Source organism: Chiloscyllium punctatum, chromosome 35, assembly GCF_047496795.1.
Source record: "Chiloscyllium punctatum isolate Juve2018m chromosome 35, sChiPun1.3, whole genome shotgun sequence".
NCBI lineage: Eukaryota > Metazoa > Chordata > Chondrichthyes > Orectolobiformes > Hemiscylliidae > Chiloscyllium > Chiloscyllium punctatum.
Window position 1 is genome coordinate 6,061,840 of NC_092773.1, and position 27,221 is coordinate 6,089,060.

Below are 27,221 nucleotides of genomic sequence, written 5' to 3' on the forward strand. Positions count from 1 at the left end.
CAGGGCAGTGTCTAAGGCCTAACCACCTTCAGCTATTTCATCAATGACCTTCTCTCCATCATAAGGTCAGAAGTGGGATGTTCACCGATGATTGCATTATGTTCAGCACCATTTATGGATCCTCACTTTCTGAAGCAGACCATATTCAATTGGAACAAGATCTGGACAATATCCAGGCTTGGGCTTACAAGTAGCAACGTAACATTTGTGCCACACAAATGCAACACTATGACCATCTCCCAGTAAGAGACGATCTAATCACTGCCCCTTGAAACTCAATGCCATTACCATCACTGAATCCCCATTCTCACCATCCTGTGGGTTATCATTTGACCAGAACATCATATAAGTGCATGGCTATAAGAGCAGGTCAGAGGCTGGGAATACATTGGCAAGTAACTCACTTCCTGACTCCCCAAAGCCAGTCTGCCATCTGCAAGGCACAAGTCAAGCATGTAAGGGAATATTCCCCACTTGCCTGAATGTGCAGTTCCAACAGCATTACAGACAGTTTGTGCGAAGATTTGTTGCTCGGGTGCTCGTTGTTGTGGTTCTGTTCGCCGAGTTGGGAATTTGTGTTGCAGACGTTTCGTCCCCTGTCTAGGTCACATCCTCAGTGCTTGGGAGCCTCCTGTGAAGCGCTTCTGTGATGTTTCCTCCGAGAGGCATGGCACTCATCCACAGATTCAATCAATAAGCACATCGACCTGGACCCAATGTACCGACCACTGCAACGGACAGCTGGAACTGACAACCGGAAGCGGCAGATACAAACCACTACAAATGCCGGAGGAAACATCACAGAGGCACTTCACAGAAGTGCTCCCAAGCACCGAGGATGTCACCTAGACAGGGGACGAAACGTCTGCAACACAAATTCCCAGCTCGGCGAACACAACCACAACAACATTACAGACGCTTGACACTATCCAGGACAAAGCAGCCAACTTGATTGGCACCACACCCATAAACATCCAGCACCGACGCTCAGTAGCAACACTGTGTGCTATCTACAAGATGCACTACAGCAACTTGCCAATGCTCCTTCAGCAGCACTTTCCAAACCCATGGCTGCTTCCATCTACAAGGACATGCAGCAGATACATGGAAACACCACCAGCTGCAAGTTCCCCTCCAAGCCACTGACGATCCTGAGTTGAAATTATGTTGCCTTTTTTTCAGTGTCACTGGGTCGAAATCCTGGAATGCTATCTCACAGCGGTATTAACAGGATGAGTTCCTGAAAATAATTGAAGCAGCAGGGGGAATTCATTTTTCACTATCCCTGCTGCAAAACCCAATCTTTAGGTTTCATTTTTGTCCCCTGCTGCATACACAATCCAGCCTGCCAGCACTGAACTCCTGCTGAAATCTGATCTCTGAGAGTTCGGTATATTTCCCTTTTGGATTCAATCAGTCCCAGTTTCCTTAGTTAGCTGAAATCACAGTCTAACTTCACAGAAATTTGACATCAAAGCCTTCCAAGAAAGCTAAAACAGAAATTGCTGGAAAAGCTCGGCAGGTCTGACAGCATCTGTGGAGAGAAATCAGAGTTAATGTTTCAGGTCAAATGACCCTTCCTCAGAAAACTTCCAAAAAACTGGAGTTTTAATTTTTTTTAAGTCATGCGTTGTCTTAAAGCTTTGAACCAACCTCAATAAGCCAAATAGCCTGCTCCTACACTGTCGGGATTTTATGATTGTAAATGTTTGTGGGTAGCTATCTCTCCCTACATTCCACACCCACCGCCAATCTTACTCTCATAAACAGCAGATGTAACCACAATTGTCAAACTAGTCATCACATTTCCATAAAATTCACTGTCTAATTTGCGTAGAAATGTCTTGGTAGTCCAACCATTACCCAGGACCTCACCAATGACGTTCTCTCTGTCATCAGACCAAGAGTGAGGCCGTTCACTAATGAACCATGGGGTGGTGCGGTGGCTCAGTGGTTAGCATTGCTGCCTCACAGCATCAGGGACCCAGGTTCAATTCCACCTTGGGTGACTGTCTGTGTCTGCATGGGTTTCCTCCAAGTGCTCCAGTTTCCTCCCACAGTCCAAAGATGTGCAGGTTCCATGGTTTGGCCATGGGAAATGCAGGGTTACAGGGATAGGATAGTAGGGTGGGTCTGGGTGGAATTCTGTTTGGAGGGTTGGTGTGGACTTAATGGGCCAAATGGCCTGCTTATACACTGTAGGGATTCTCTGACTACACAGCATTCAACTCCATTCACAGCTTCTTCTGGAGTGAAATATTCGATGTCCAGCCCTCTGTGAATAGCATTTAGCTCTGATAACATTCAAATTACATAAGGGCCATATGCAAGAAGAGAAAGCTCAGTCCCTTCCCTTACATTGTCACTGAGTTCCCCAAAACCTCAGGGTGGTCACCAGTGAGGGAAGCCCCTCTTCCTCCACATCTTCAAAAGGGAAGGTAGCATTGTGATAGAATATTCAGTATTCCCCTGAGTTGGAGGAAGCACAAAGCATTCAAGAACCTGAACACCAGCAACACTATTGATGTTTGGCTTGTCCCATTCCCTCCGCTGTTGCACCATAGCTGCTGTGTTTGTTCCACAGGATCAGACTTCCAGTCATTCAGCAGTGCACTGTACTTTCATAACTCTTGTGACACCAACAACGATGTTCTCATGGGATCTCCATCACCTCCTAGTCATGGCCCAATGGACCTGATGCAAATATAATGGATACATTACCCTGTGTAAAAATAGTCACTTAGTTCAAGTGACTATGCTGGCTGTTATTGCTCGATTATGTACATTTACCTCACTTGTCTGTATTATCTCTTACAACTGATATAAAGTGGGTTGAGAGGGAAGAATGTGCATTTCTGTAGCATGATTCACAACCTCAAGACTTGACAAAGCTCCTGACAGAATGAAGGATGTTCAAAGTCTAACCGTGATTGTTATTTTGGAAACTGCAATGCTCTCTTACCCAGACTTGTCAAGCACTTCATGAAACTTTTTAATTATTGGAAGAAATTCCTAACAAGAAATCCAATTATCCACAGCAGGTAGTGTTCAAACAATACAAGAGATGATTTGCAGCCTGTCAAATATGGGACATGAATACTTTGCACACCTGTGTAATATAAACCATATCTGGAATGAGTTCATTAGACTGAAGTAATTCATTAAGTTGATTATTTTGTTCATTCTCCAGTTGTAAGCATTGCTGGCTGGCCCAGCAATTTTTGAACATCCCTAATTTCCCTTGAGAAACTGGTGGTGACTTGCCTACTTGAATTACTGCAACCCATATGGTGAAGGTATTCACACAATAATTTCAGGGACAGAGCTCTCGCATTTTAACCCAGCGACACTGAAGCAACGGCGATATATTTCCAATTCAGCCTGGTGTATGGCTTGGAGGGGAACTTGCAGGTGGTGGTGTTCCTGTGTACCTACTGCTATTGCCCTTCGAGATGGAAGAGGTTTTGGGTTTGGGGGGTCTGACCAAGGACCCGACTTGAGTTAATGCCACAGGATGCTACAGGTGCAAGGAATAAATGTGGCAGCTTTGTCTGGTGTGGTGCTGAGCTTCCCACTTGGTGCTGGCACTCACCCAGGTAAAAACAATGACTGCAGATGCTGGAAAGCAAATACTGGATTACTGGTGCTGGAAGAGCACAGCAGTTCAGGCAGCATCCAACGAGCAGCAAAATCAACGTTTCGGGCTTTATTCCTGATGAAGGGCTTTTGCCCGAAACGTCGATTTCGCTGCTCGTTGGATGCTGCCTGAACTGCTGTGCTCTTCCAGCACCACTAATCCAGTAGCTGCACTCACCAAGCCAAGTGCAGAATATTTGATTACATCTCTGGCTTGGGCATTTTGGATGTACAGGTTTTGTGGAGTCAAGATTAGAATTACTCACTGCAGGATTCCCAGCCTCTGACTAGCTCTTGTACCACAGTACCTATGTATCTGATCTAGTTCACTTTCTGGTCAATGATAATGCCAAGGGTGTTGGCAATGGAAGGTTCAGTGACGGTTCAGTTGGAGCAGTGTCTATAAGTGAGACCAGCAAGTCTGTAAACAGTGTGGAGAATGAGGATGTGGTTAGCATGGGAATGTGGAACCCAAACAGGTCCACTATGATCTTACAGAACAGATAACCACTGGTGCAGGAATTGTCATCAGATACTGCAGCTTGCTCAAAGTTTGTGAGAAGATTTGTAGCTCGGGTGCTCGTTGTTGTGGTTGTGTTCGCCGAGCTGGGAATTTGTGTTGCAGACGTTCCGTCCCCTGTCTAGGTGACATCCTCAGTGCTTGGGAGCCTCCTGTGAAGCACTTCTGTGATGTTTCCTCCGGCATTCATAGTGGTTTGAATCTGCCGCTTCCAGTTGTCAGGAACTGAGCAAAGTTAAATCACACGGGGGAGTCAATAAAAATGTGCAGAAAGCGCAGCAGGTCAAACAGCATCAGAGGAGCGAGGGAATCACCATTTAGCTTGGGACAATTCATCAGGACTAGGGAGGGGGAATGTGGCTGAGAAAAGAAGTAACAAAGAGGATTGATGAGGGCAGAGCAGTAGATGTGATCTATATATAGACTTCAGTAAGATATTCGACAAGGTTCCCCCTGGGAGACCTGAGTAGCAAGGTTAGATCTCATGGAATACAGGGAGAACTAGCCATTTGGAAACAGAACTGGCTCAAAAGTAGAAGACAGAGGGTGGTGGTGGAGGGATGTTTTTCAAACTGGAAGCCTGTGACCAGTGGAGTGCCACAAGGATCAGTGCTGGGTTCTCTACTTTCGTCAGTTATATAAATGATTTGGATGTGAGCATAAGAGATATAGTTAGTAAGTTTGCAGATGACACCAAAATTGGAGGTCTTAACCAGATGGGCCAATGGATTGAGAAGTGGCAGATGGAGTTTAATTTGGATAAGTGCGAGGTGCTGCATTTTGAAAAGGCAAATCAGGGCAGGATTTATACACTCAATGGTAAGGTCTTAGGGAGTGTTGGTGAACAAAGAGACCTTGGGGTGCAGGTACATAGCTCCTTGAAAGTGGAGTCACAGGTAAATAGGCTAGTGAAGAAGGCATTTGGTATGCTTTCCTTTATCGGTCAGAGTATTGAGTACAGGAGTTGGGAGGTCATGTTGCAGCTGTACAGGACATTGGTGAGGTCAGGGTTGGAATATTGCATGCTATCAAAAGGATGATCTGAAACTTGAAAGTGTTCAGAAAAGATTTACAAGGACCTTGCCATAGTTGGAGAATTTGAACGATACAGAGAGATTGAATAGTCTGGGGCTGTTTTTCTTGGAGCATCGGAGGGAAACCTTATAGAAGTCTATAAAATCATCAGGGGCAAGGATAGGATAAATGGACAAAGTCTCTTCCCTGGAGTAGGTGAGTCCACAACTAGAGGGGCATTGGTTTAGGGTGAGAGGGGAACGATATAAAAGAGACCTAAGGGGCTACGTTTTCACACAGAGGGGGTAATGCGTGTATGGAATGAGCTGCCAGAGGAAGTGGTGGAGGCTGGGACAATGACAACATTTAAAAGGCATCTGGATGGGGATATGAACAGGAAGGGTTTGGAGTGTTATGGACCAAGTGCTGGCAAGTGGAACTAAATTAGGTTGGAATATCTGGGCGGCATGGTCGGGTTGGACTGAAGATTGTTTCCATGCTGTACAACTCCACGACTCTAAATAAATGGAGGGAGGGGTGATGGAGGGTGGGGTTGGCAGTGTGAATGGAAGGGGCAGATGATAAGTGGGATGGCGATACGTGGATGCAGTTTGGAGGTGATTACAATTGGTTAGAGATACCCACCCTACCATTCCCACTGATCGTTAACAGCTTCGATGTCACTGCGCTGTCAGAGGGTCAGTGCTGAGGGAGTGTTGTCCTGTCAGAGGGTCAGTGTTGAGGGAGTGTTCTACTATCAGATGGTCAGTACTGAGGGAGTGTTCTACTGTCAGATGGTCAGTACTGAGGGAGTGCTGTACTCTCAGAGAGTCAGTGCTGAGGAAGTGTTGTACTCTGAGATGGTCAGTGCTGAGGGAGTGTTGTCCGATCAGAGAGTCAGTGCTGAGGGAGTGCTGTCCTCTCAGAGGGTCAATGCTGAGGGAGTGTTGTACTGTCAGAGGGTCAGTGCTGAGGGAGTATTGTCCTATCAGAGAGTCAGTGCTGAGGGAGTGTTGTATTATCAGAGGGTCAGTGCTGAGGGAGCGTTACACTATCAGAGGGTGAGTGCTGAGGGAGTGTTGTCCTATCAGAGGGTCAGTGCTGAGGGAGTGTTGTACTGTCAGAGGGTCAGTGCTGAGGGAGTGTTGTCCTATCAGAGAGTCAGTGCTGAGGGAGTGTTGTCCTCTCAGAGGGTCAGTGCTGAGGGAGTGTTGTCCTCTCAGAGGGTCAGTGCTGAGGGAGTGTTGTCCTATCAGAGAGTCAGTGCTGACGGAGTGTTGTACTGTCAGAGGGTCAGTACTGACAGAGTGTTGTATTATCAGAGGGTCAGTGCTGAGGGAGTGTTGTACTATCAGAGGGTCAATGCTGAGGGAGTGTTGTACTATCAGAGGGTCAGTGCTGACGGAGTGTTGTACTGTCAGAGGGTCAGTACTGACAGAGTGTTGTATTATCAGAAGGTCAGTGCTGAGGGAGTGTTGTACTATCAGAGGGTCAGTACTGAGGGAGTGTTGTCCTATCAGAGAGACAGTGCTGAGAGAGTGTTGTCCTCTCAGAGGGTCAGTGCTGAGGGTGTGTTGTCCTATCAGAGAGTCAGTGCTGAGGGATTGTTGTATTATCAGAGGGTCAGTGCTGAGGGAGTGTTACACTATCAGAGGGTCAGTGCTGAGGGAGTGTTGTCCTATCAGAGGGTCAGTGCTGAGGGAGTGTTGTACTGTCAGAGGGTCAGTACTGAGGGAGTGTTGTACTCTCAGAGGGTCAGTGCTGAGGGTGTGTTGTACTATCAGAGGGTCAGTACTGAGGGAGTGTTGTCCTCTCAGAGGGTCAGTGGTGTGGGAGTGTTGTACTATCAGAGGGTCAGTGCTGAGCGAGTGTTTTACTATCAGAGGGTCAGTACTGAGGGAGTGTTGTCCTATGAGAGGGTCAGTGCTGAGCGAGGGTTTTACTATCAGAGGGTCAGTACTGAGGGAGTGTTGTCCTATGAGAGGGTCAGTGGTGTGGGAGTGTTGTACTCTCAGAGGGTCAATGCTGAGCGAGTGTTACACTATCAGAGGGTCAGTGCTGAGGGAGTGTTGTACTCTCAGAGAGTCAGTGCTGAGTGAGTGTTGTCCTATCAGAGGGTCAATGCTGAGGGAGTGTTGTACTATCAGAGGGTCAGTGCTGACGGAGTGTTGTACTGTCAGAGGGTCAGTACTGACAGAGTGTTGTATTATCAGAGGGTCAGTGCTGAGGGAGTGTTGTACTATCAGAGGGTCAGTGCTGAGGGAGTGTTGTCCGATCAGAGAGTCAGTGCTGAGGGAGTGTTGTACTGTCAGAGGGTCAGTACTGACAGAGTGTTGTATTATCAGAGGGTCAGTACTGAGGGAGTGTTGTACTCTCAGAGGGTCAGTGCTGAGGGTGTGATGTACTATCAGAGGGTCAGTACTGAGGGAGTGTTGTCCTCTCAGAGGGTCAGTGGTGTGGGAGTGTTGTACTATCAGAGGGTCAGTGCTGAGCGAGTGTTTTACTATCAGAGGGTCAGTACTGAGGGAGTGTTGTCCTATGAGAGGGTCAGTGCTGAGCGAGGGTTTTACTATCAGAGGGTCAGTACTGAGGGAGTGTTGTCCTATGAGAGGGTCAGTGCTGAGGGAGTGTTTTACTATCAGAGGGTCAGTACTGAGGGAGTGTTGTCCTCTCAGAGGGTCAATGCTGAGGGAGTGTTGTACTGTCAGAGGGTCAGTACTGACAGAGTGTTCTATTATCAGAGGGTCAGTGCTGAGGGTGTGTTGTACTATCAGAGGGTCAGTACTGAGGGAGTGTTGTCCTCTCAGAGGGTCAGTGGTGTGGGAGTGTTGTACTCTCAGAGGGTCAGTGCTGAGCGAGTGTTTTACTATCAGAGGGTCAGTACTGAGGGAGTGTTGTCCTATGAGAGGGTCAGTGCTGAGAGAGTGTTTTACTATCAGAGGGTCAGTACTGAGGGAGTGTTGTCCTATGAGAGGGTCAGTGCTGAGCGAGTGTTTTACTATCAGAGGGTCAGTACTGAGGGAGTGTTGTCCTATGAGAGGGTCAGTGGTGTGGGAGTGTTGTACTCTCAGAGGGTCAATGCTGAGCGAGTGTTACACTATCAGAGGGTCAGTGCTGAGGGAGTGTTTTACTCTCAGAGGGTTAATACTGAGTGAGTGCCTCACTGCTGGTCATACCATTTCTCTGTCAAACCAAGGTCTACTTGCTCTTTGAGGTCATACCAAACAATCCTGCAGCTGCAGTTTAAAGATGGCTTCAGTATGTCTTCTTGGTGGGGTGGTCCATATTAACAGTCACTGGTCTGAAAACAGTGCTTCTTTGCTGGTGGAAAGCAACGGGTAACCCAGGAACTATGAGCAGGTGTTAATCCAGGAACCCAGGGAATGATCCAGGGGCTCAGGTTCAAATCCTGTCATGGGGATGGTGGAATTTGAATCTCATAAAAAAGTTCTGGCATTAACTGTCTAATGATGGCTCTGAATACATTGTCGATTGTTGAGAAAAAGCCATCTGGTTTACTAATGCTGTTTAGTGAAGGAAATTGTCGTCCTGACCTGGTCTGGCCTACGTGTGACTCCAGGTCCACAGAAATATTGTTGATTCTGAACTTCGGAATGGAAAATAAATGTTGGCCTATCATGTGTTGCCCTCATCCTATTAATGAATTTTAAAAATGTTTAATGCTCACTGCACTCTGTTCCCTTTCCTCTCTGTAAGTCAAAGAAAGCTGCACATTTCCTCCAATTTTTTTTGATGTTAACACTGAGAAGTCAGATGGATGGGATTCCTGAGGGAAGTGCAGCTTCTCTCCATTTCATTCAGAATGCCTTCCGATCCTTTTCCCCTGGGCTGACTGCTTCCTCTCGGTGTCGGGCGTCTTTGTTTGGAGCTCAGTCTATTTAATTGGAATTTGAAGTTTCTTGTGCAAGGCCCAATTCTGCACAGAGTTTTGACTGCAGTAGGTAACAAGGTTCAAAGGGGAGCGGTGTTCAAGAGAAAAGAAAAACACCTCTCTGCCAAGGCAACAAGTAATCCATCAGCCACATCAAAGGCCACCCCCCCATCCATCAGATCAAAGGACACCCTTTGGACTCTGCGAGTGTGACAGCCAGTTCTGCATCCATTCAGTCAAGAGCATGATTAATCAGTGTTCTTAACTTACAACAAAATCAAAGCTTGCTTCCCCTGCTGAGCATGGGCTAAAGCCAAAATGCGAGTTGACCTGTTTTAGCTTGGGCTTGGGGTCACTATCAGTGCACTTGCTCAGGTTAAACAGTCACGATGGATTAGCGACAGAATTGTCCTTTGCACCTGGCTTGATTGATTGTTACGTGTGGGTTGTTTGGAGGGAGGTGGTGGGTTGGGGTCATTCAAGGCTCACACATCAAGAGCCTGCCTACATCATCTCCATCATGGTCATCTTGACCTGTGTAACCTCATCTGAGCAGGAAACATTGAGCAGGAGTATTTTAATGCCCTTTCTTAATTCTTGTGTTAATGCCTCAGTGATTTCACCCCTTCCTGTGTCTATAACCCAACCTTTAAACTCTGACAAACCTCTGGATTCTGCTGATTCTTCTCTGTTGTACATCCCCGATTTGCTTTGGTCTGTCATTTTACTGTCATAAATCTCCCCTCTCTTCTCTTTTAAGATCCTCCTCCAAAGCCACCCTTTGGCTAGACTTTTAATCATCTCTGCTGATATCTTCTTCTTGGGTTACTTGTTAATTCTACTATGATAACCATACTGGTGTTGAGTTTTACTGTGAGCTCATGTTTACAGAGTGTGGATGGTGCGAGGCTAACCCAGTCAGATATATGCAATGCATTTGTTATGAGGTGACAAAAGCATGGCTGAACCTTCCAGAAGCACGTGGGCTGGGACAGTGATGTGATTTGAGAGCTGGGGTTAGCCAGACATACTGACAGAGAATGAAGACCAAACGTGCAGACAGATATGCACAGTTAGATCGAGGGGTGACCAGCTAGCACATGAGAAGGTTAGTTCCTACCCCACTGGCTGCCAAAGCTGAGCTGAAATGTCCATTCAGTAAACACAGCAGACAACTGGAACAACAGGATGTGAAAGACAAGATACAAGGAAGTAGATCCATTTGGCTCCACCTGCCTGTACCCAGCCGAAACTAAACACCCCTCATCACTATCACCAAAACAACAATACCTGAGCTGGGAAAAAGGAAAACTCGCAATGATTGTTCTCCTGACACTTGGACATGTAAAGATAGAAAAACCTGACAAGTTAATGTTACACAATCATTTTGAAATTACATGGGATATGGGCCAAATGCTGGCAAATGAGACTTGATTAATTTAGGATATCTGGTCGGCACAGAGGAGTTAGACCAAAGGGTCTGTTTCCGTGCTGTATGATTCGATGACTCTCCAACTCAATTCTGAACTCATGACCGACAGTCACACTCCCAGTGCAACACTATGTAAGGCACTACATAAATGCAAAACTGTCTGAAAGGACATAAATGAACATGCAGTAGTCAATCGGTGCTATTACATGGCTATATGCATATAACTGTGTTAATGTCAAAGGTACATTCAGCTACACCTCAAAACGTTGAAGGAATTCCAGACCATCGACCCTCCTCAGCTTAAAAAAAAACAGCCAGTTATTTGGCTTGTGATAGGCCGTAATCAGTCATGCTCAGGCCCAGTGGGTGACTGGCAGCACAAGGGCTCCAGCCAGATCTCCAGCTGACCTCTCAATGACCTGACTATTGAGCTGATGCAAGAAGCTCTGAGTTTCCATCTCAGCCCGGGCCTGTCCCCTGAGCAGCAGTTCGTGTTTTGTCCCACGAGCTAAAAGATTGGGCTCTTTCTGGAGCCTCAGGAGAATCTCCTCAGGTCTTCATTAGTAACAACAAAAACTTACATTTACATTGCACCTGTAACATTATAAAGCTTCTATGTGACACACCAGTATTATTCGATAAAAACCCTAACACTGAGCAAGATATTAAAGTGGTATTAGCCCTGATTGGTAAATGAGATCATTTCTAAATAGTATTTTCAGACAGGTCAGAAGAATGAGTGGTTGTGGAAGGGTATTCAAGAGCTTAGCCATTAAAAGCACGGCTACTAAAATGGAGCAATTAAAATCAGAAAACTGTTCAGAGGTCAGAATTGGAGAGTCACAGAGGTTTTGAAGGGTTGTTGGGCTGGGGGAGGTTGTTGTAGTGAAATGGGGAGGCAATGGACGGACTTTAAAACAAGTTGGAGAACTTTGAAATTGAGCTGTCACTGGACTAGGTTCCAAAATGGGTCAGTGTGAGCACATGGAGATTAAATAAATGGATGTGATGTGAGGTAGAGTGTGAGAGTTTCTCATCAGCTGTAAATTACCGAAGATGGAAAATGGACACCAGCGAGAAACTGATTACAATCGTCTGGCTAGGAGAGTACTTAGATTTGTCTCTGCTCTGGACAAGTGGACACTCAGAAACTTGTTGTGGAGCCACTAATACTGCAAGTGAAGTTGTTGGACTATCACATTCTCCTTTTGTGACAAAAGGAATCAGAGGGTAGCATCCTTTCCTCTGGGTTCAACTCTAACGTGAGAGACTGAGCCCCAAACCTACTGCAGTACAGAGTGAGTGCTGCACTGTCAGAGATGCTGTCTCTGACAGATTGCACAATAACATGATGCCCTGTCTAATCTCTCAGGTTATTGTAAAATATATATGCTGTGAGAATACCGAGGAATTCTCCCTCATGTCCTGATCAACATTAATCCTGAAAGCAACGAGGCAGCTGACTTGGTTGGTTGCTGCTGTGCAAAAATTGACCCTGTAATAGGGACAACATTTTAACACATATTTAATTGACTGGAACTCAGTTTAGAGCTATGCTTTTGTACGAAGGCCTTTCCTCTCTTAAAAATCTGTCAGTCTCAGTTTTGAAATGTTTTGAAATGAACCCCAAACTCACCAGATGCCTGAGGGAGACGGTTCCAGCTTTCAATTCCCTTTTGTGCAGAAGGGCTTTCTGAAATCAGTTCAGAATGCCCAAATGTCCACCCTGAATACATCGCATCTTCTCTGCCATTCAGCCTGACTTCTGTCACACCATTGTGCTCTCCATCTATCCCCAATATCTGTTGTTTTCAGGTTTATTAAAAACCATTTTCATTTTAAACGTAAGCTCACTTGTTCTGATCTAGAATCTCCAGCCTGTCAATTACATCTGCTCATCAGCCTTACAGAGTGGAAATTTGCAAATGTAACCCCACTGTTCGCCCGATGTCAGCAATGGTGAAAATACCAGAATCTATATAACTGGGCACTGAGATAATAATGACCTGATTGGGCGGAATCACAAACGGGAACTCGCAAAACCTTCTGCAAATGTTGCCAATAGGGTCAGAGAGTCATAGAGATGTACAGCACAGAAACAGACCCTTCGGCCCAACCCGTCCATGCCAACCAGATATCCCAACCCAATCTAGTCCCACCTGCCAGCACCCTGCCCATATCCCTCCAAACCCTTCCTATTCATATACCCATCCAAATGCCTCTTAAATGTTGTCATTGCACTCGCCTCTACCACTTCCTCTGGCAGCTCATTCCATAAATGTACCACCCTTAGGTGAAAAAGTTGCCCCTTAGGTCTCTTTTATATCTTTCCCCACTCACCCTAAACCTATGCAAAGAGTAGTGATAAACGGCTCCCTTTTGGAATGGCAGGCGGTGACCAGTGGGGTACCGCAGGGATCAGTGCTGGGACCGCAGCTTTTTACAATGTACATTAATGATAGAGATGAAGGTATTAAAAGTAATATTAGCAAATTAGCTGATGACACAAAGCTGGGTGGCAGGGTGAAATGTGAGGAGGATGTTAGGAGAATACAGGGTGACCTGGACAGGCTAGGTGAGTGGACAGATGCATGGCAGATGCAGTTTAATGTGGATAAATGTGTGGTTATCCACTTTGGTGGCAAGTACAGGAAGGCAGATGACTACCTCAATGGAGTCAAGTTAGGTAAAGGGGCGGTACAACAAGATTTAGATGTTCTTGTACACCAGTCAATGAAGGTAAGCATGCAGGTACAGCAGGTAGTGAAAAAAGCTAATAGCATGCTGGCCTTCATAACAAGAGGGATTGGGTGTAGAAGCAAAGAGGTTCTTCTGCAGCTGTACAGGGCCCTGGTGAGACCACACTTGGAATATTGTGCACAGATTTGGTCTCCAAATTTGAGGAAAGACATTCTGGCTATTGAGGGAGTGCAGCGTAGGTTCACGAGGTCAATTCCTGGATTGGCGGGACTATCTTACGCTGAAAGATTGGAGCGACTGGGCTTGTATACCCTTGAGTTTAGAAAACTGAGAGGGGATCTGATTGAGGCGTATAAGATTATTAAAGGATTGGACACTTTGGAGGCAGATGGGTGATGGGTGAGTCCCGAACCAGAGGACACAGCTTAAAAATACGGGGTAGACCAATTAGGACAGAGATGAGGAGAAACTTTTTCACCCAGAGAGTGGTGGGTGTGTGAAATGCTCTGCCCCAGAAGGCAGTGGAGGCCCAGTCTCTGGATTCATTTAAGAAAGAGTTGGATAGAGCTCTCAAGGATAGTGGAATCAAGGGTTATGGGGATAAGGCAGAACAGGATACTGATTGAGGATGATCAGCCATGATCATAATGAATGGTGGTGCTGGCTCAAAGGGCTGAATGGCCTCCTCCTGCACCTATTGTCTATTGTCTATGCCCTCTAGTTCTGGCCTCCCCCACTCCAGGGAAGAGACTTTGTCTATTTATCCTATCAACGCCCCTTATGATTTTATAAACCTTTATAACATCACCCCTCAGCCTCCGACGCTCCAGGGAAAACAGCCCCAGCCTGTTCAGCCTCTCCCTGTAGCTCAAATCCTCCAACCCTGGCAACATCCTTGTAAATCTTTTCTGAACCCTTTCAAGTTTCACAATATCTTCCCAATACGAAGGAGAGCAGAATTGCACACAATATTCCAATAGTGCCCTAACCAATGTCCTGTACAGCCACAACATGACCTCCCAACTCCTGTACTCAATACTCTGACCAACAAAGGAAAGCATACTAAACACCTTCTTCACTATCCTATCTACGTCTGACTCCACTTTCAAGGAGCTATGAACCTGCACTCCAAGGTCTCTTTGTTTAGCAACACTCCCTAGGACCTAAGTGTATAAGTCCTGCTAAGATTTACTTTCCCAATATGCAGCACCTCACATTTATCTGAATTAAACTCCGTCTGCTACTTCTCAGCCCATTGGCCCATCTGGTCAAGATCCCGTTGTAATCTGAGGTAACCCTCTTTGCTGTCCACTACACCTCCAATTTTGGTGTCATCTGCAAACTTACTGACTATACCTCTTAGCTCACATCCAAATCATTTATGTAAATGACAAAAAGTAAAGGGCCCAGCATCGATCCTTGTGGCACTCCACTGGTCACAGGCCTCCAGTCTGAAAAACAACCCTCCACCAGCACCCTCTGTCTTCTACCTTTGAGCCAGTTCTGTATCCAAATGGCTAGTTCTCCCTGTATTCCATGAGATCTAACCTTGTTAACCAGTCTCCCATGGGGAACTTTGTCAAATGCATGACTAAAGTCCATGTAGGTCACATCTACTGCTCTGCCCTCATCAATCCTCTTTGTTACTTCTTCAAAATAATTCAATCAAGTTTGTGAGACATGATTTCCCACGCACAAAGCCATGTTGACTATCCCTAATCAGTCCTTGCCTTTCCAAATATGCAAATATGGACAAATCAATCGATGTGGTGTGTTTGTATCTTGGGAAAACTTTTGGCAAGTTCCCTCCTTGGAGGTTTGTAAACAAAATTATAGCACCTGGAATATTTGCTCAAATACTTACATTGAGTGAGTATTGGTTGAGAGGAAGAATATTGAGTAGGAATGGGTGACATGGTGGCTCAGTGGTTAGCATTGCTGCCTCACAGCACCAGGGACTTGCGTTCAATTCGCCCTTGGGCTGTATAGCATTTGCACATTCTCCCTGTGTCTGCATGTGTTTCCTCCCACAGTCCAAAGATGTGCAGGTTAGGTGAATTGACCATGCTAAATTGCTCATAGTGCCCAGGGATGTTTAGGTTAGGCGCATTAGGTAGGGGGAAATGTAGAGTAATAAGGGAGGGGAATGGGTCTGGGTGGGTTACTCTACGGACGGTCAGTGTGGACTTGGTGGGCCGAAGGGCCTGTTTCCACACTGTAGAGAATCTATGATCTCTGAATGAATGGGTCATTCCCAGGTTAGCAGGTTGTGACTGGTGAGGTACTGCAAGGATCAGGAACTGGATCCACAGTTTTCACAATCTGGATCAATGATTTAGATTTTTGCACCAAAAGTAATATTCTCACATTTGTGAATAACACAGACTAAGTGGTAATGCATGTTATAAGATGATGCAAAGATGCTCCAGGGGGATTTAGACAGGCTGAGTGAGGGGGAAAGAAAATGGCTAATGGAATATACTGTGACTGAGTGTGATGTTTGACAGGAGGAACAAAGCTTCCAGGTATTTCAGAAATGGGGAGGGGTTTGCAAAATGTTAATATACAATGGGACCTCGGTGTTCTTTTATGTGGGAAACATCAAGTGCAGGTGGAGAAACAGTTAGGAATACAAGTGACATATTGGCCTTTATCATACATGACTTTCAGCAAAGATGTCTTGCTTCAATTGTCCAGAACACTGGCAAGATTACACTGGGAGTATTGTGTACTGCATTGTGTACTGCTTTGGTCACCTTACTGAAGGAAGGATATACTTAACAAAAAGGAAGTGCAACTGGGGTTCACAAGATCACCAGACTAATTCATGGGATTGTTCTGTGGGGAGAGATTGAGGAAACTGGGCCTGTATTCTTTAGTTTTAGAAGAATGAGAGGTAATTTCATTGAAACTTGAAAAGTTCTTAAAGAGCCAGGCAGGTTGCCTGCAGCAAGGGTGTATCCTCTGACTGTGGAGAGATGGGTTTCTCAGAATAAGGGCCAGTCCATTTAAAAACAAAGTGAGGTGGGATTTCTTCACTCAAAAGTCAGTGAACCTTTGTAATTCTGTGCCCCCGCTGGCTGTAGAAGCCCAGGCATAATGTACAGTGGAAGTCTGTTGGGACCCGAAAGGTAAACCCACCTATTGCCACCTAATCACATTAGGGGAGAAAGTGAGGACTGCCTCCCCCAACGCCCCTCCCCCTAGTCCCTCCTCCCTACCTTTTATATTAGACTGCTGGACACACTTTCCTCATTCCTGAAGAAGGGCTGATGCCCGAAACGTCGATTCTCCTGCTCCTTGGATGCTGCCTGACCTGCTGCGCTTTTCCAGCAACACGTTTTCAGCCCTGATCACATTAGCCAGATAACACTTCTTGTCTCTAATTTTAAAGAACAAAGTGAAGATATTAAATAAAAATTTACTTCTTTGGGCATCCTGAGTTTAACACACCAAAAGCAAATTGACAGTAGATGGAATTGCTTTGGAAAGAACTTCCCTGTGTTTTCAAGACAGAGATCTAAAGAATTCTAGATAGGAATGACATGGAAGGGTAACTCAGGTAATTCATTTTGTGGTGGATGATCATACTTGATCTTCAATGGTAGAACAGGCCCGAGAGGCTGAATGGCCTTAAACCCAGCTCCTCTGTTTCTGTGTTTCTCCCTGCAACTTCTAAACCGTGGTCTCTCTCTCTCTCTCTCTTTCTGTCCTTAATGTGCAATGAGTTAGATCAAAAAGAAATTCCATCTGACTAAATAGAAGCCAGTGTGTACTTCACTTCCAGCCAGTCTCTGCCTTAAATTGCTGAGCTAAAATTTGAGTTTGTGGTGAAATATTTGTGCTCTGGGTGGGCTTCTTTTCAAAGTGAGTATCTCTCTATACATAGCTAAGGACTGGTTGAGGGGTGTGGAGGGGGCAATTAAAAATTCCCGGCATGAAGTGTTATGGAATTGCAGCTGGACAATAAATTGTACACAAGATTGATGTCAGAACATTTGCTTTTCATCAGTGCCTCAGCTTCCCCCAGTTAAGGGAAAGAAATAGGATTTTATAAACTGTCATTTGAAATGTGCTTCCTCTGTTCAGATTAACACATTTACAGAAGGAGAAATATTGGGCCATTTCCCTCACTTTTGTCCCTCAAATGTTCTGCATTGCTGACTTATGCATTTTCAGGGCTTTCTGTCCACTGAGGTATTTTGAACCTGCAATCAAAGATATAAATGTCACAGGGAAGATTGAGACCTTCTGTTCTTCATGGGGTGTAACTTGTCACTTAGGTGTAATGTTTGCCAGCAGGAATTTGGGTTCTCTGTGAAGTGAGAATCCCTGGGGATAGGAAGGAAATGAAGTTGCATTTCTATAACACTTTCGCCCACTCAGCATGTCGGAATGTGCTTCACATTCAGGTCACCATTTGTAAAATGGGGCTGCTTTTAACCCTGTCGGACCCTAGAGGCTGGGTGGGCATCCCACTGGAGGGTCAACAAGGAGTTGGTGCCAAGTTTCTATTCCTTGCACTGACCCCCATCCCCCTTCTCATCTTAGAGGAGAAAGTGTGGACTGCAGATGCTGGAGGTCAGAGCTGAAAAATGTGTTGCTGGAAAAGCGCAGCAGGTCAGGCAGCATCCAAGGAGCAGGAGAATCTTCCTGAAGAAGGGCTGATGCCCGAAACGTCGATTCTCCTGCTCCTTGGATGCTGCCTGACCTGCTGCGCTTTTCCAGCAACACATTTTCAGCCCTTCTCATCTTACCCTCACATTTTTATTTATCAGTGAATAGGTCAGGAAGGGCTGCCCATGGGATGTGGGACCCAGTGCTCCACCTGGAAATGTAACAGACATGTATTTTATTGAAGGATTGAGACGAGCCCATCAGCGAAGGTTGGCAGCAGCAAGGATCCTGAGGGGCTAGGAGTCAGTTCCCCACAAGGACACCCCTGTTGTTCTGTGCTGGTTTTATCTGTGATCACGGCCTCACTGACTGTCTTCCTCAATAGGCAGTGGAAGCTGAGTCTTTAGATCTTCAAAAGACAGAGTTAGATGTATGCTTGATAAAGAAGGAGGTCAGCCATGAACTGATGGAACAGAGGAACAGGCTGGAGGGGCTGAGCACCCTCTCCCTAGTCCTACTTCATGTGCCCATGGACTTTGGATCCCACTCACATACAACCAGACAGAGTACCATTTCTATAGTTCCTTCAGCAATGGGCTCACCTCATGGCCAGCCATTCGGTTTCCACTGCTCCTGGATCTCCCCCTGATCTCACCCTTTCTCCTCTGTAATGTCTTCCATCTCTGAAACCCTCTGAGATCTCTGCACTCCTTTCTTTCTCACCTCTTCAGCACCTCTGATTTTAATTGCTCCACCTTTGTCTGCTGTACCTATCGCTGTCTGGGTCCGAAACACCTTGGATGGGTGGGGTGGGGGAGAGGCAGTGAAAAAGTGATAATACCACTGAACTAATAACCCAGAGATCCAAGGCAGATGGTGAAATTTTAGTTCAATTATTCAATCGAAGGCTAGTCTGAATGGCAACCATGAACCTTGGGCAAATGTCCGTGTGGAGTTTGCACATTCTCCCCGTGTCTGCTTGGGCTTCCTCCAGGTGCTCTGGTTTCCTCCCACAGTCCAAAGATGTGCAGGTTCGGTGAATTGGCCACGCTAAATTGCCCACTAGTGTTAGGTGGATCAGTCAGGGGTAAACATAGGCGGGGGGGGTGGGTTTCTCTTCGGAGGGTCGGTGTGGATTTGTTGAGCTGAAGGGCCTGTTTCCACACGGTGGGTAATCTAATCTAAAAATCTAACCTATGGTCAATTGTATTAAAAACCCATCTGCTTCACCAATGCCCCTTAGTCTTTGATGCCATCCTGATTGATTGACTCTTAGTTGCTGTAATGTTCCTCACTGAAAGTGGCTCGCTAGCATCACAACTGACTGAGCTGGTCAAATCCTAAAGGACATAACTGCGAGGGTGGGTCAGCATACATGATGAGGGGACAAACAAACAACCAAGCACACTTGACCTGATTCCCACCAGTCTGTCTGCTACATGCATGCCTCGCCATGACGGTATTACTAGCAGTGACTACTGCATATTCCTTGTGGAGATAAAGTCCCACCTTCACATTGAGGTTATCTTCCATCGTGTTGTGTGGCATTACTGGAATATATTTTAATCAAATCTAGCAACCCAAAACTGGGCATTCAAAGGTACCTGTCCACTATCTACAAGGCCCACGTTAGGATTATGATGAAATACCCATACTTGACTGGAAGGGGGCAGCTCCAACAATACTCAAGAAGCTTGACACCACCCAGGACAAAGATCAGCAGCACCTCTATAAGTATCCATTGTCACCACCACCGACGCTCAATAGCAGCAGTGTGCAGTATCTACAAAGTGCACTGCGGAAATTCATCAAAGCTCCTTTGCCAGCACCTTCCAAACACACAACTTATCGCACTGAGATGGACAAGGGCAACAGTTGCGTGGGAACACCTGAAGCTGCAGGTTCCCCTCCAAGCTTGGAAACATATCATCGTTCCTTCAGTTCACTGGATCAAAACCCCGAAGGACATTGTAGGAGTTCCTGTATCACAATAAATGAAGTGGTTGACCACCCTGTCACCTTGTCCAGGACAACTGGGGCTGGCTCAGTCAGTGATGCCCAGTGGTGTTTCCAGCAGGAAGGTTGTCTGAAATAGGTTGGCTTGCTCACCCACCCTCTTGCTGCTCACTCCCAAGTTCACCCTCACACTAGCAAAGTGTGCAGTGAAGTGCACAGCCCATACGCCAGTATCCAAAAAAGATCATTAACAAACAGTTACATTTGGTAACAAGATGGTGACCACAATGAAATGCTGCCAGTGTTTTATTGCAGCAGGCAGGTGAGAGTGGGGAGGCTGTATTTAAAGGCCACTGAATAAAGGCAGGAAGGAAGGGGGCACTGATGCTCTACAGAAGTATCCCTATTCCTGATGAAGGCTCATGCCCGAAACGTCGATTCTCCTGCTCCTCGGATGCTGCCTGACCTACAGTCCCAGCACCACACTGTCAACTTTGAGCTCCAGCATCTGCAGTCCTCTCTTTCTCCTGGAAGTACTCCCACAATGTTACTCTGCCCAGACCTTCCACACCGTCTGCCTGGATGATAGAAACTGGTCCTATCAACCCTGCCAAGGTTCCAGGATCCTCTTCCACACTGAAAACATCCAACCTAGCTTCTTGGGAACACCATTACATTCCTCCCTCCTCTTCCTACGGTCCTGGCAATGTTCACTACTGACCTCCGGTTCTACTGGGACTGACGGAGACTGTCTGGTAGCTCCTAAGGATGAGATGACTTCCCACTGAGGGGACAGCATTCCCACCGCTGTGAGATGGCTTTCCAATGACTGAGTCCGATGCAGCCAGCTTTCCTTAGGGAATGGGTGGTGGGAGTGTTCTGAGCACTTCAAACCTACCCCCAATTCCCAGCCCAGAGGGACAGAGCAGTGACCCAGCACTGCGACAGTCTCATTGTCAAACTCTTCCCTCCTGTCCTCCTCCCCAGTTACAGGAGACGTTGCCAGCCCAGGATATCCCAGGGGAGGGCAGGGCTAGAATAAAACCTGGGGTGACTGGGGTTCCTCACTGTCACTCAACGAGCTGGATATCTAGTGGGAGGGACTTCTGATGCTGCTCTGAGGATTGAAGCTGTCTCAGAGTGGGAGGGAATCAAGAGCATCTGTAAATGTACAAAGAAAACTCTTTCACAATTAATTTCCTGCCAGATGCTTAAACATATCCAGCTCACAGACTTTCCCAAGACTTTTTTTTAAATTGAAAAGCTCCCCAAGCGACAGAAGTACTTCCTGCTGTTGTTTCAAGGCTCGTACTTTACAAAAGGAAAGGGAAGGCCATTGGAAAACTTTGGAATTATTCTTTTGAAATGTCTTGGCTGGCGAGCAGCACATCAAGCCCTCAGTGCTGCAGAAGTTATCACTTATGATCATGCTGCCCAGCACACATTCCAAGCAATGCCTGCGAGAATAAAATAAATATTAAACATATTGAAACATGCAACAAAACAATTTTGGGACAAACGTGTGTTTCCATCAAGTGTATCCACTTGAGATATCAGCCCAATGCGATCACTGCACAGACATGTTGGCTGTTGGACCATGAAGGCCATGAATGACCAGGGCCATGATCACAAGTTTCAAGAGGATCATCTCTGTCTTGTAGTCAAGAAGTATGGTGCTGGAAAAGCACAGTCAGTCAGGCAGCATCGGACGAACAGGAGAGTTGATGTTTCAAAGATAATGTCTTCATCAGGAATCTTTGTCCTGTAGCCCCTTCAAAAGGCGTACAGTTGAAGTTTAGTCATCATTATAATTTATTGCGGGCATTTGTGCACAGAAAACTTCCAGAATCAGCTCTCAGATAATGACCAGATAATCTACTTTACTGATAGTGGTTGAGGGAGAACAATTTACAATGAGAGATGGAGCTCTTCGTTGTCAGAGGGACAGTGAAGTGCTGCACTGTCAGAGGGACAGTACTGAGGGAGTACTGCACTGTCAGAGGGACAGTACTGAGGGAGTACTGCACTGTCAGAGGGACAGTACTGAGGGAGTGCTGCACTGTCAGAGGGTCAGTGCTGAGGGAGTACTGCAATGTCAGAGGGTCAGTACTGAGGGAGTGCTGCACTGTCAGAGGGACAGTACTGTTGAAGTGCTGCACTGTCAGAGTGTCAGTACTAAGGGAGTACTGCACTGTCAGATGGTCAATACTCTCTTTATGCAGAGAGTTGTGAATGCACAGATTGTGTTGCCAGTTGAGGTGGTGGAAGTGAAGTCATTGGGGACATTTAAGCAACTGCTGGACAAGTACATGGATAGCAGTGAATTGAGGGGTGGGTCGGTTAAGTTACTATATTTAACATTAGGATTAAGTCTCAGCACAACATCATGGGCCAAAGGGTCTGTTCTGAGCTGTACTTTTCTATGTTCTATGTACTGATGGAGTGCTGCACTGTCAGAGGATCAGTGCTGAGGGACTGTTGGATTGTCAGATGGTCAGTGATAAGGGGGTGCCATCGCACTGTCGGAGGGTCAGTCGTAAGCTGTATTCCTGGACTGGCTGACCATGCAGTCACATTCCTACTCGGGAGTGTAATTGAGTTTAACCTGTCCCTGTCCTTTACGTGACTGGTTTAAGAAGCTTCTATTTGCCCATGACGCAATCTTAGGTTGTCACCATTACTGGGAAATGTGGTATTGATTGTCAATCTTTCCTTTTCCCTTGACTGGGGGTGGCTGAGTTAAGCAGGTTAAAATGGCAGTGAAAGTTCCTGGGCCTCTCGAAGAGGCAATGATTGCAGATAGTGCCGTGTTAGACAGTGTTCAGGTCAGGTCAGTGAAAAAGCCTATCAATTGATTTCCCATCGAGGATCACTGGTGGCTTTTGTAAAGGACAGGCATGTCTGAGTGACAGTCCACACTTTATCAGACATTTACTTTAAATGGTGTCAGAGTTGTGATAAGAAAGATAGGGTGACTGCATTAATGTACTGTCTTTCTTGATTGCAGGGTGTGAGCTAGGAGGGGCCTGACAAGACTCACAAAGCACAGAAAATTTGGTGGATGTCAGAGCAAAGGAGGAGGCAGTGATAAAGAGATTGTGAATCCTGATGCTCAGTCAAAGGATAAACTGATCAAAAACATTTCCGTTACTTCCTGGAGAACATGATTTGGAGATGCCGGTGTTGGACTGGGATGTACAATGTTAAAAATCACACAACACCAGGTTATAGTCCAACAGGTTTAATTGGAAGCACTAGCTTTCGAAGCACTGCTCCTTCATCAGGTGGTTGTGGAGCAGGATCATAAGACACAGAATTTACAGCAAAAGGTTACAGTGTCATACGAATGAAATATATTAAACAAACTTAGATTAAGTCTTTCATCTTTTAGAATGGTTTTGCGAGTTTTGGTTTGTTAATATGTAAGTCCCAGAACTCCTTTTAAATCACATTCTCAAGATAACTTCAGATTTTCTAACAATAGGTGTCATCTCAGCTCAGACAATGCATGAATGGTGTGAGATTAAAGTCTGTCTGTGTCCCCATCTTGAGTCAGACTGGTTCTGTTTCTAAAGTGGGATTTATAGTATCTTACATGGATTGACTGTAGGTTATGCATTTTTTGAGCAAAATAAAATGTAATTCTGCAAACACAGATTCACCCCATAAACTTGTATGTGTGTGAGAGAAAGAGAGAGTTTCTGTATGTGTGTGAGTGTGATGGGTATAAGCCTGTGATAGGATATGTGTGTGGGTGTTGGGAGGGTGTTTGTGTGTGCATATGAGAGAGAGCTTGTATCTGAGTGAGGGTCTGTGTTAGTGTGTGAGTATGTAAGAGTGTGTGTTTGTGTTTAATAGTTTGTGTTTATGAAAGAAACCTGGTTGATAGACACTTTTTTCAAAAAAAACCTGATTGTTAATGAAATAACTCCACAGTGGCCAGTATCCTGTCACTAAGTCCCCCTTTATTCATACAGGGACAGTCCTTGACACTGATCGAGCTTCCTCAGAGCCAGCTCTCAGAGTGAACAGGATGTTTGACATTCCTGTTTCTGTGTGTCAGCCAGGGCTCCCTGATTGGATCAGGTTAACAGCCCCACGATTCTCTGAGAACTCAGACTCTATGAGAATTCTACTGGGCTGACCTTGTTACAGTCACTACAGTTAAGGTGTTTAATTGGTCATCTTAGTCATTCTTTTGTGATTGTGTGGATTAGTAAGACAGAATCAACAACTCGTCTCTGCTTAATTATGGTTGAGATGAGAGTACAATGCTAGATTAATGATGTTGGAAGAGCACAGCAGTTCAGGCAGCATCCAACGAGCAGCGAAATCGATGTTTCGGGCAAAAGCCCTTCATCAGAAATAAAGGCAGTGAGCCTGAAGCATGGAGAGATAAGCTAGAGGAGGGTGGGAGTGGGGAGAAAGTAGCATCGAGTACAATAGGTGAGTGGGGGAGGGGATGAAGGTGATAGGTCAGGGAGGAGAGGGTGGAGTGGATAGGTGGAAAAGGAGATAGGCAGGTAGAACAAGTCCGGACAAGTCATGGGGACAGTTACTGAGCTGGAAGTTTGGAACTAGGGTGAGGTGGGGGAAGGGGAAATGAAGAAACTGTTGAAGTCCACATTGATGCCCTGGGGTTGAAGTGTTCTGAGGCGGAAGATGAGGTGTTCTTCCTCCAGGCGTCTGGTGGTGAGGGAGCGGCGGTGAAGGAGGCCCAGGACCTCCATGTCCTTGGCAGAGTGGGAGGGGGAGTTGAAATGTTGGGCCACGGGGCGGTTTGGTTGATTGGTGCGTGTGTCTCGGAGATGTTCCCTAAAGCGCTCTACTAGGAGGTGCCCAGTCTCCCCAATGTAGAGGAGACCGCATCGGGAGCGATGGATACAATAAATGATATTAGTGGATGTGCAGGTAAAACTTTGATGAATGTGGAAAGCTCCTTTAGGGCCTTGGACAGAGGTGAGGGAGAAGGTGTGGGCACAGGTTTTACAGTTCCTGTGGTGGCAGGGGAAGGTTCCACCTATCCACTCCACCCTCTCCTCCCTGACCTATCACCTTCATCCCCTCCCCCACTCACCTATTATACTCTATGCTACTTTCTCCCCACCCCCACCCTCCTCTAGCTTATCTCTCCACGCTTCAGGCTCACTGCCTTTATTCCTGATGAAGGGCTTTTGCCTGAAACGTTGATTTTACTGCTCCTTGGATGCTGCCTGAACTGCTGTGCTCTTCCAGCACCACTAATCCAGAATCTGGTTTCCAGCATCTGCAGTCATTGTTTTTAACCTCTGAGCCATAGCTGAATTCTGGGATGTCAAGTCCTACAGTTGTCAGTCTCACTGTAATTTAAACCCAATGAAGATGTTGCTAATCAATTCAGGACATGAGCGTTTTGAAAATAGTCCTCAGTGTTTGACAACCTGAGTCTGTCTCTCAGAGACATGGTAACATAATCACCTTCAGGTTCCCCTCCAAACTTCACACCATCCTGATGTGAAGTGATATGGCTGCTCCTTCAGTGTCGCTGGGTCAAAAACCTGGAACCCACTCTTCAGCAACATTGGTGGGTATCCCTACACGCCATGGACTGCAACGGTTCAAGGAGGCAGTGCAGCACTCCCTCAGCACTGATCCTCTGACAGTGCAGCACTCCATCAGTACATACTTCTTAAGGGCAACTAGGGACGGGCAATAAGTGACACCCACAGCCCATGAGTGAATAAAGAAAAGTTGAGGTTCTCTAACAGCAGCTGTTTTTCCTCAGCAAGTTTCCAGCATGTAGCTACCTGACAACCACCTGATGAAAGAGCAACACTCCAAAAGCTAGTCCTTCCAAATAAACCTATTGGACTACAACCTGGTGTTGTGTGATTTTTAACTTTGTCCACCCCAGTCCAACACCAGCACCACCCCATCATGTGAGGTGAGCCATTTACATTTTATGTCATTTCCCAAAATGAGACATGTCACTTCACTCACTGTTTCAGAAATGCCATAAGGTGAGGTTTGGGAAGAAAGTCCCTGCACCTCTTTTTTTTAAACCAAGAGAAAACACCTCAAACTGAGTTTTGACACACAAATCACAGAAACCTCTGCTTTCTGTTGGTGTTCATAGCTTTATACAGCACAGAAACAGACCCTTCTGATCAACTCATCCATGCTGATCAGATGCCCTAAATAGATCTAGTGCCATTTGCCAGCACCCGGCCCATATCCCTCCAAACCCTTCCTATTCATACACCCATCCAGATATCTTTTAAATGCTGATATTGTACCAGCCTCCACCACTTCCTCTGGCAGCTCATTCCATACTCTCACCACGCTCTGGGTGAAAAAGTTATCCACAGGTCCCTTTTAAATCTTTCCCCTCTCACCTTCACTGTATACTCTCTAGTTTTGGACACCCCTACCCTAGGAAAAAGATTTTGGCTATTCAACCTATCTATACCCGTCAGGACTTTAAAAACCTCGGTAAGGTCACCTGATGCTCCAGGGAAAAATGTTGAACCTATTCAGCCTCTCCCTATAGCTCAAACCCTCAACCCTGGCAACATCCTTGTAAATCCTTTCTGAATTGAAAACAAAAACCGCTGGAGCTCACACTGGGATCAGGCAGCATCTGTGGACAGATAGCAACCTAACGTTTTGAGTCTTGATGACATGAGGTGTGGAGGCAGCAACATTTATGTAATGGCAGGGGGCGAGAGTGCTGGGGGAGACAGGATGTTGATGGATTAAGTGATCGGAATGCAAGAACTGTCAAACAATGATGTGTCTAACTACCGATGAGTAAAGGACCAGTAGTCCCACTGGGGTGGGGGAGGGGAGAGAGGACATGGTAAGGTAGAATGTAACCTGTCATGTTGCGGCTGTACAGGACGTTGGTTAAGCCACTGTTGGAATGTTGTGTGCAATTCTGCTCTCCTTCCTATCGGAAAGATGTTGTGAAACTTGAAAGGATTCAGAAAAGATTTACAGGGATGTTGCCAGGATTGGAGGGTTTGAGCTACAGGGAGAGGTTGAACAGGCTGGGGCTGTTTTCCCTGGAGCGTTGGAGCTGAGGGGTGACCATATAGAGGTTTATAAAATCATGAGGGGCATGGATAGAGTAAATAGACAAGGTCTTTTCCCTGGGGTGGGGGAATCCAGAACTATTAGATTACTTACAGTGTGGAAACAGGCCCTTCGGCCCAACAAGTCCACACTGACCTGCCGAAGCACAACCCACCCAGACCCATTCCCCTACATTTACCCCTTCACATAACACTATTGGCAATTTAACTTGGCTAATTCACCTAACCTGCACATTTTTGGACTGTGGGAGGAAACCAGAGCACCCGGAGGAAACCCACGCAGACACGGGGAGAACGTGCAAACTCCACACAGTCAGTCGCCTGAGGCGGGAATTGAACCTGGGTCTCTGGCGCTGTGAGGCAGCAGTGCTAACCACTGTG

At 46.2% G+C, this 27,221-nt stretch overlaps 1 long non-coding RNA gene across 1 annotated transcript in view; it reads left to right on the forward strand.

Moving 5' to 3' along the window:
* The window catches only part of LOC140459824 (uncharacterized), a 28,898-nt gene extending 5,634 nt beyond the window's left edge, over positions 1–23,264 (forward strand). Inside the window, exon 3 of the long non-coding RNA XR_011953875.1 lies at positions 22,775–23,264. This is a non-coding gene — a long non-coding RNA (uncharacterized lncRNA). The remainder of the gene's footprint in view (positions 1–22,774) is intronic.
* Positions 23,265–27,221: the final 3,957 nt, after the last annotated feature.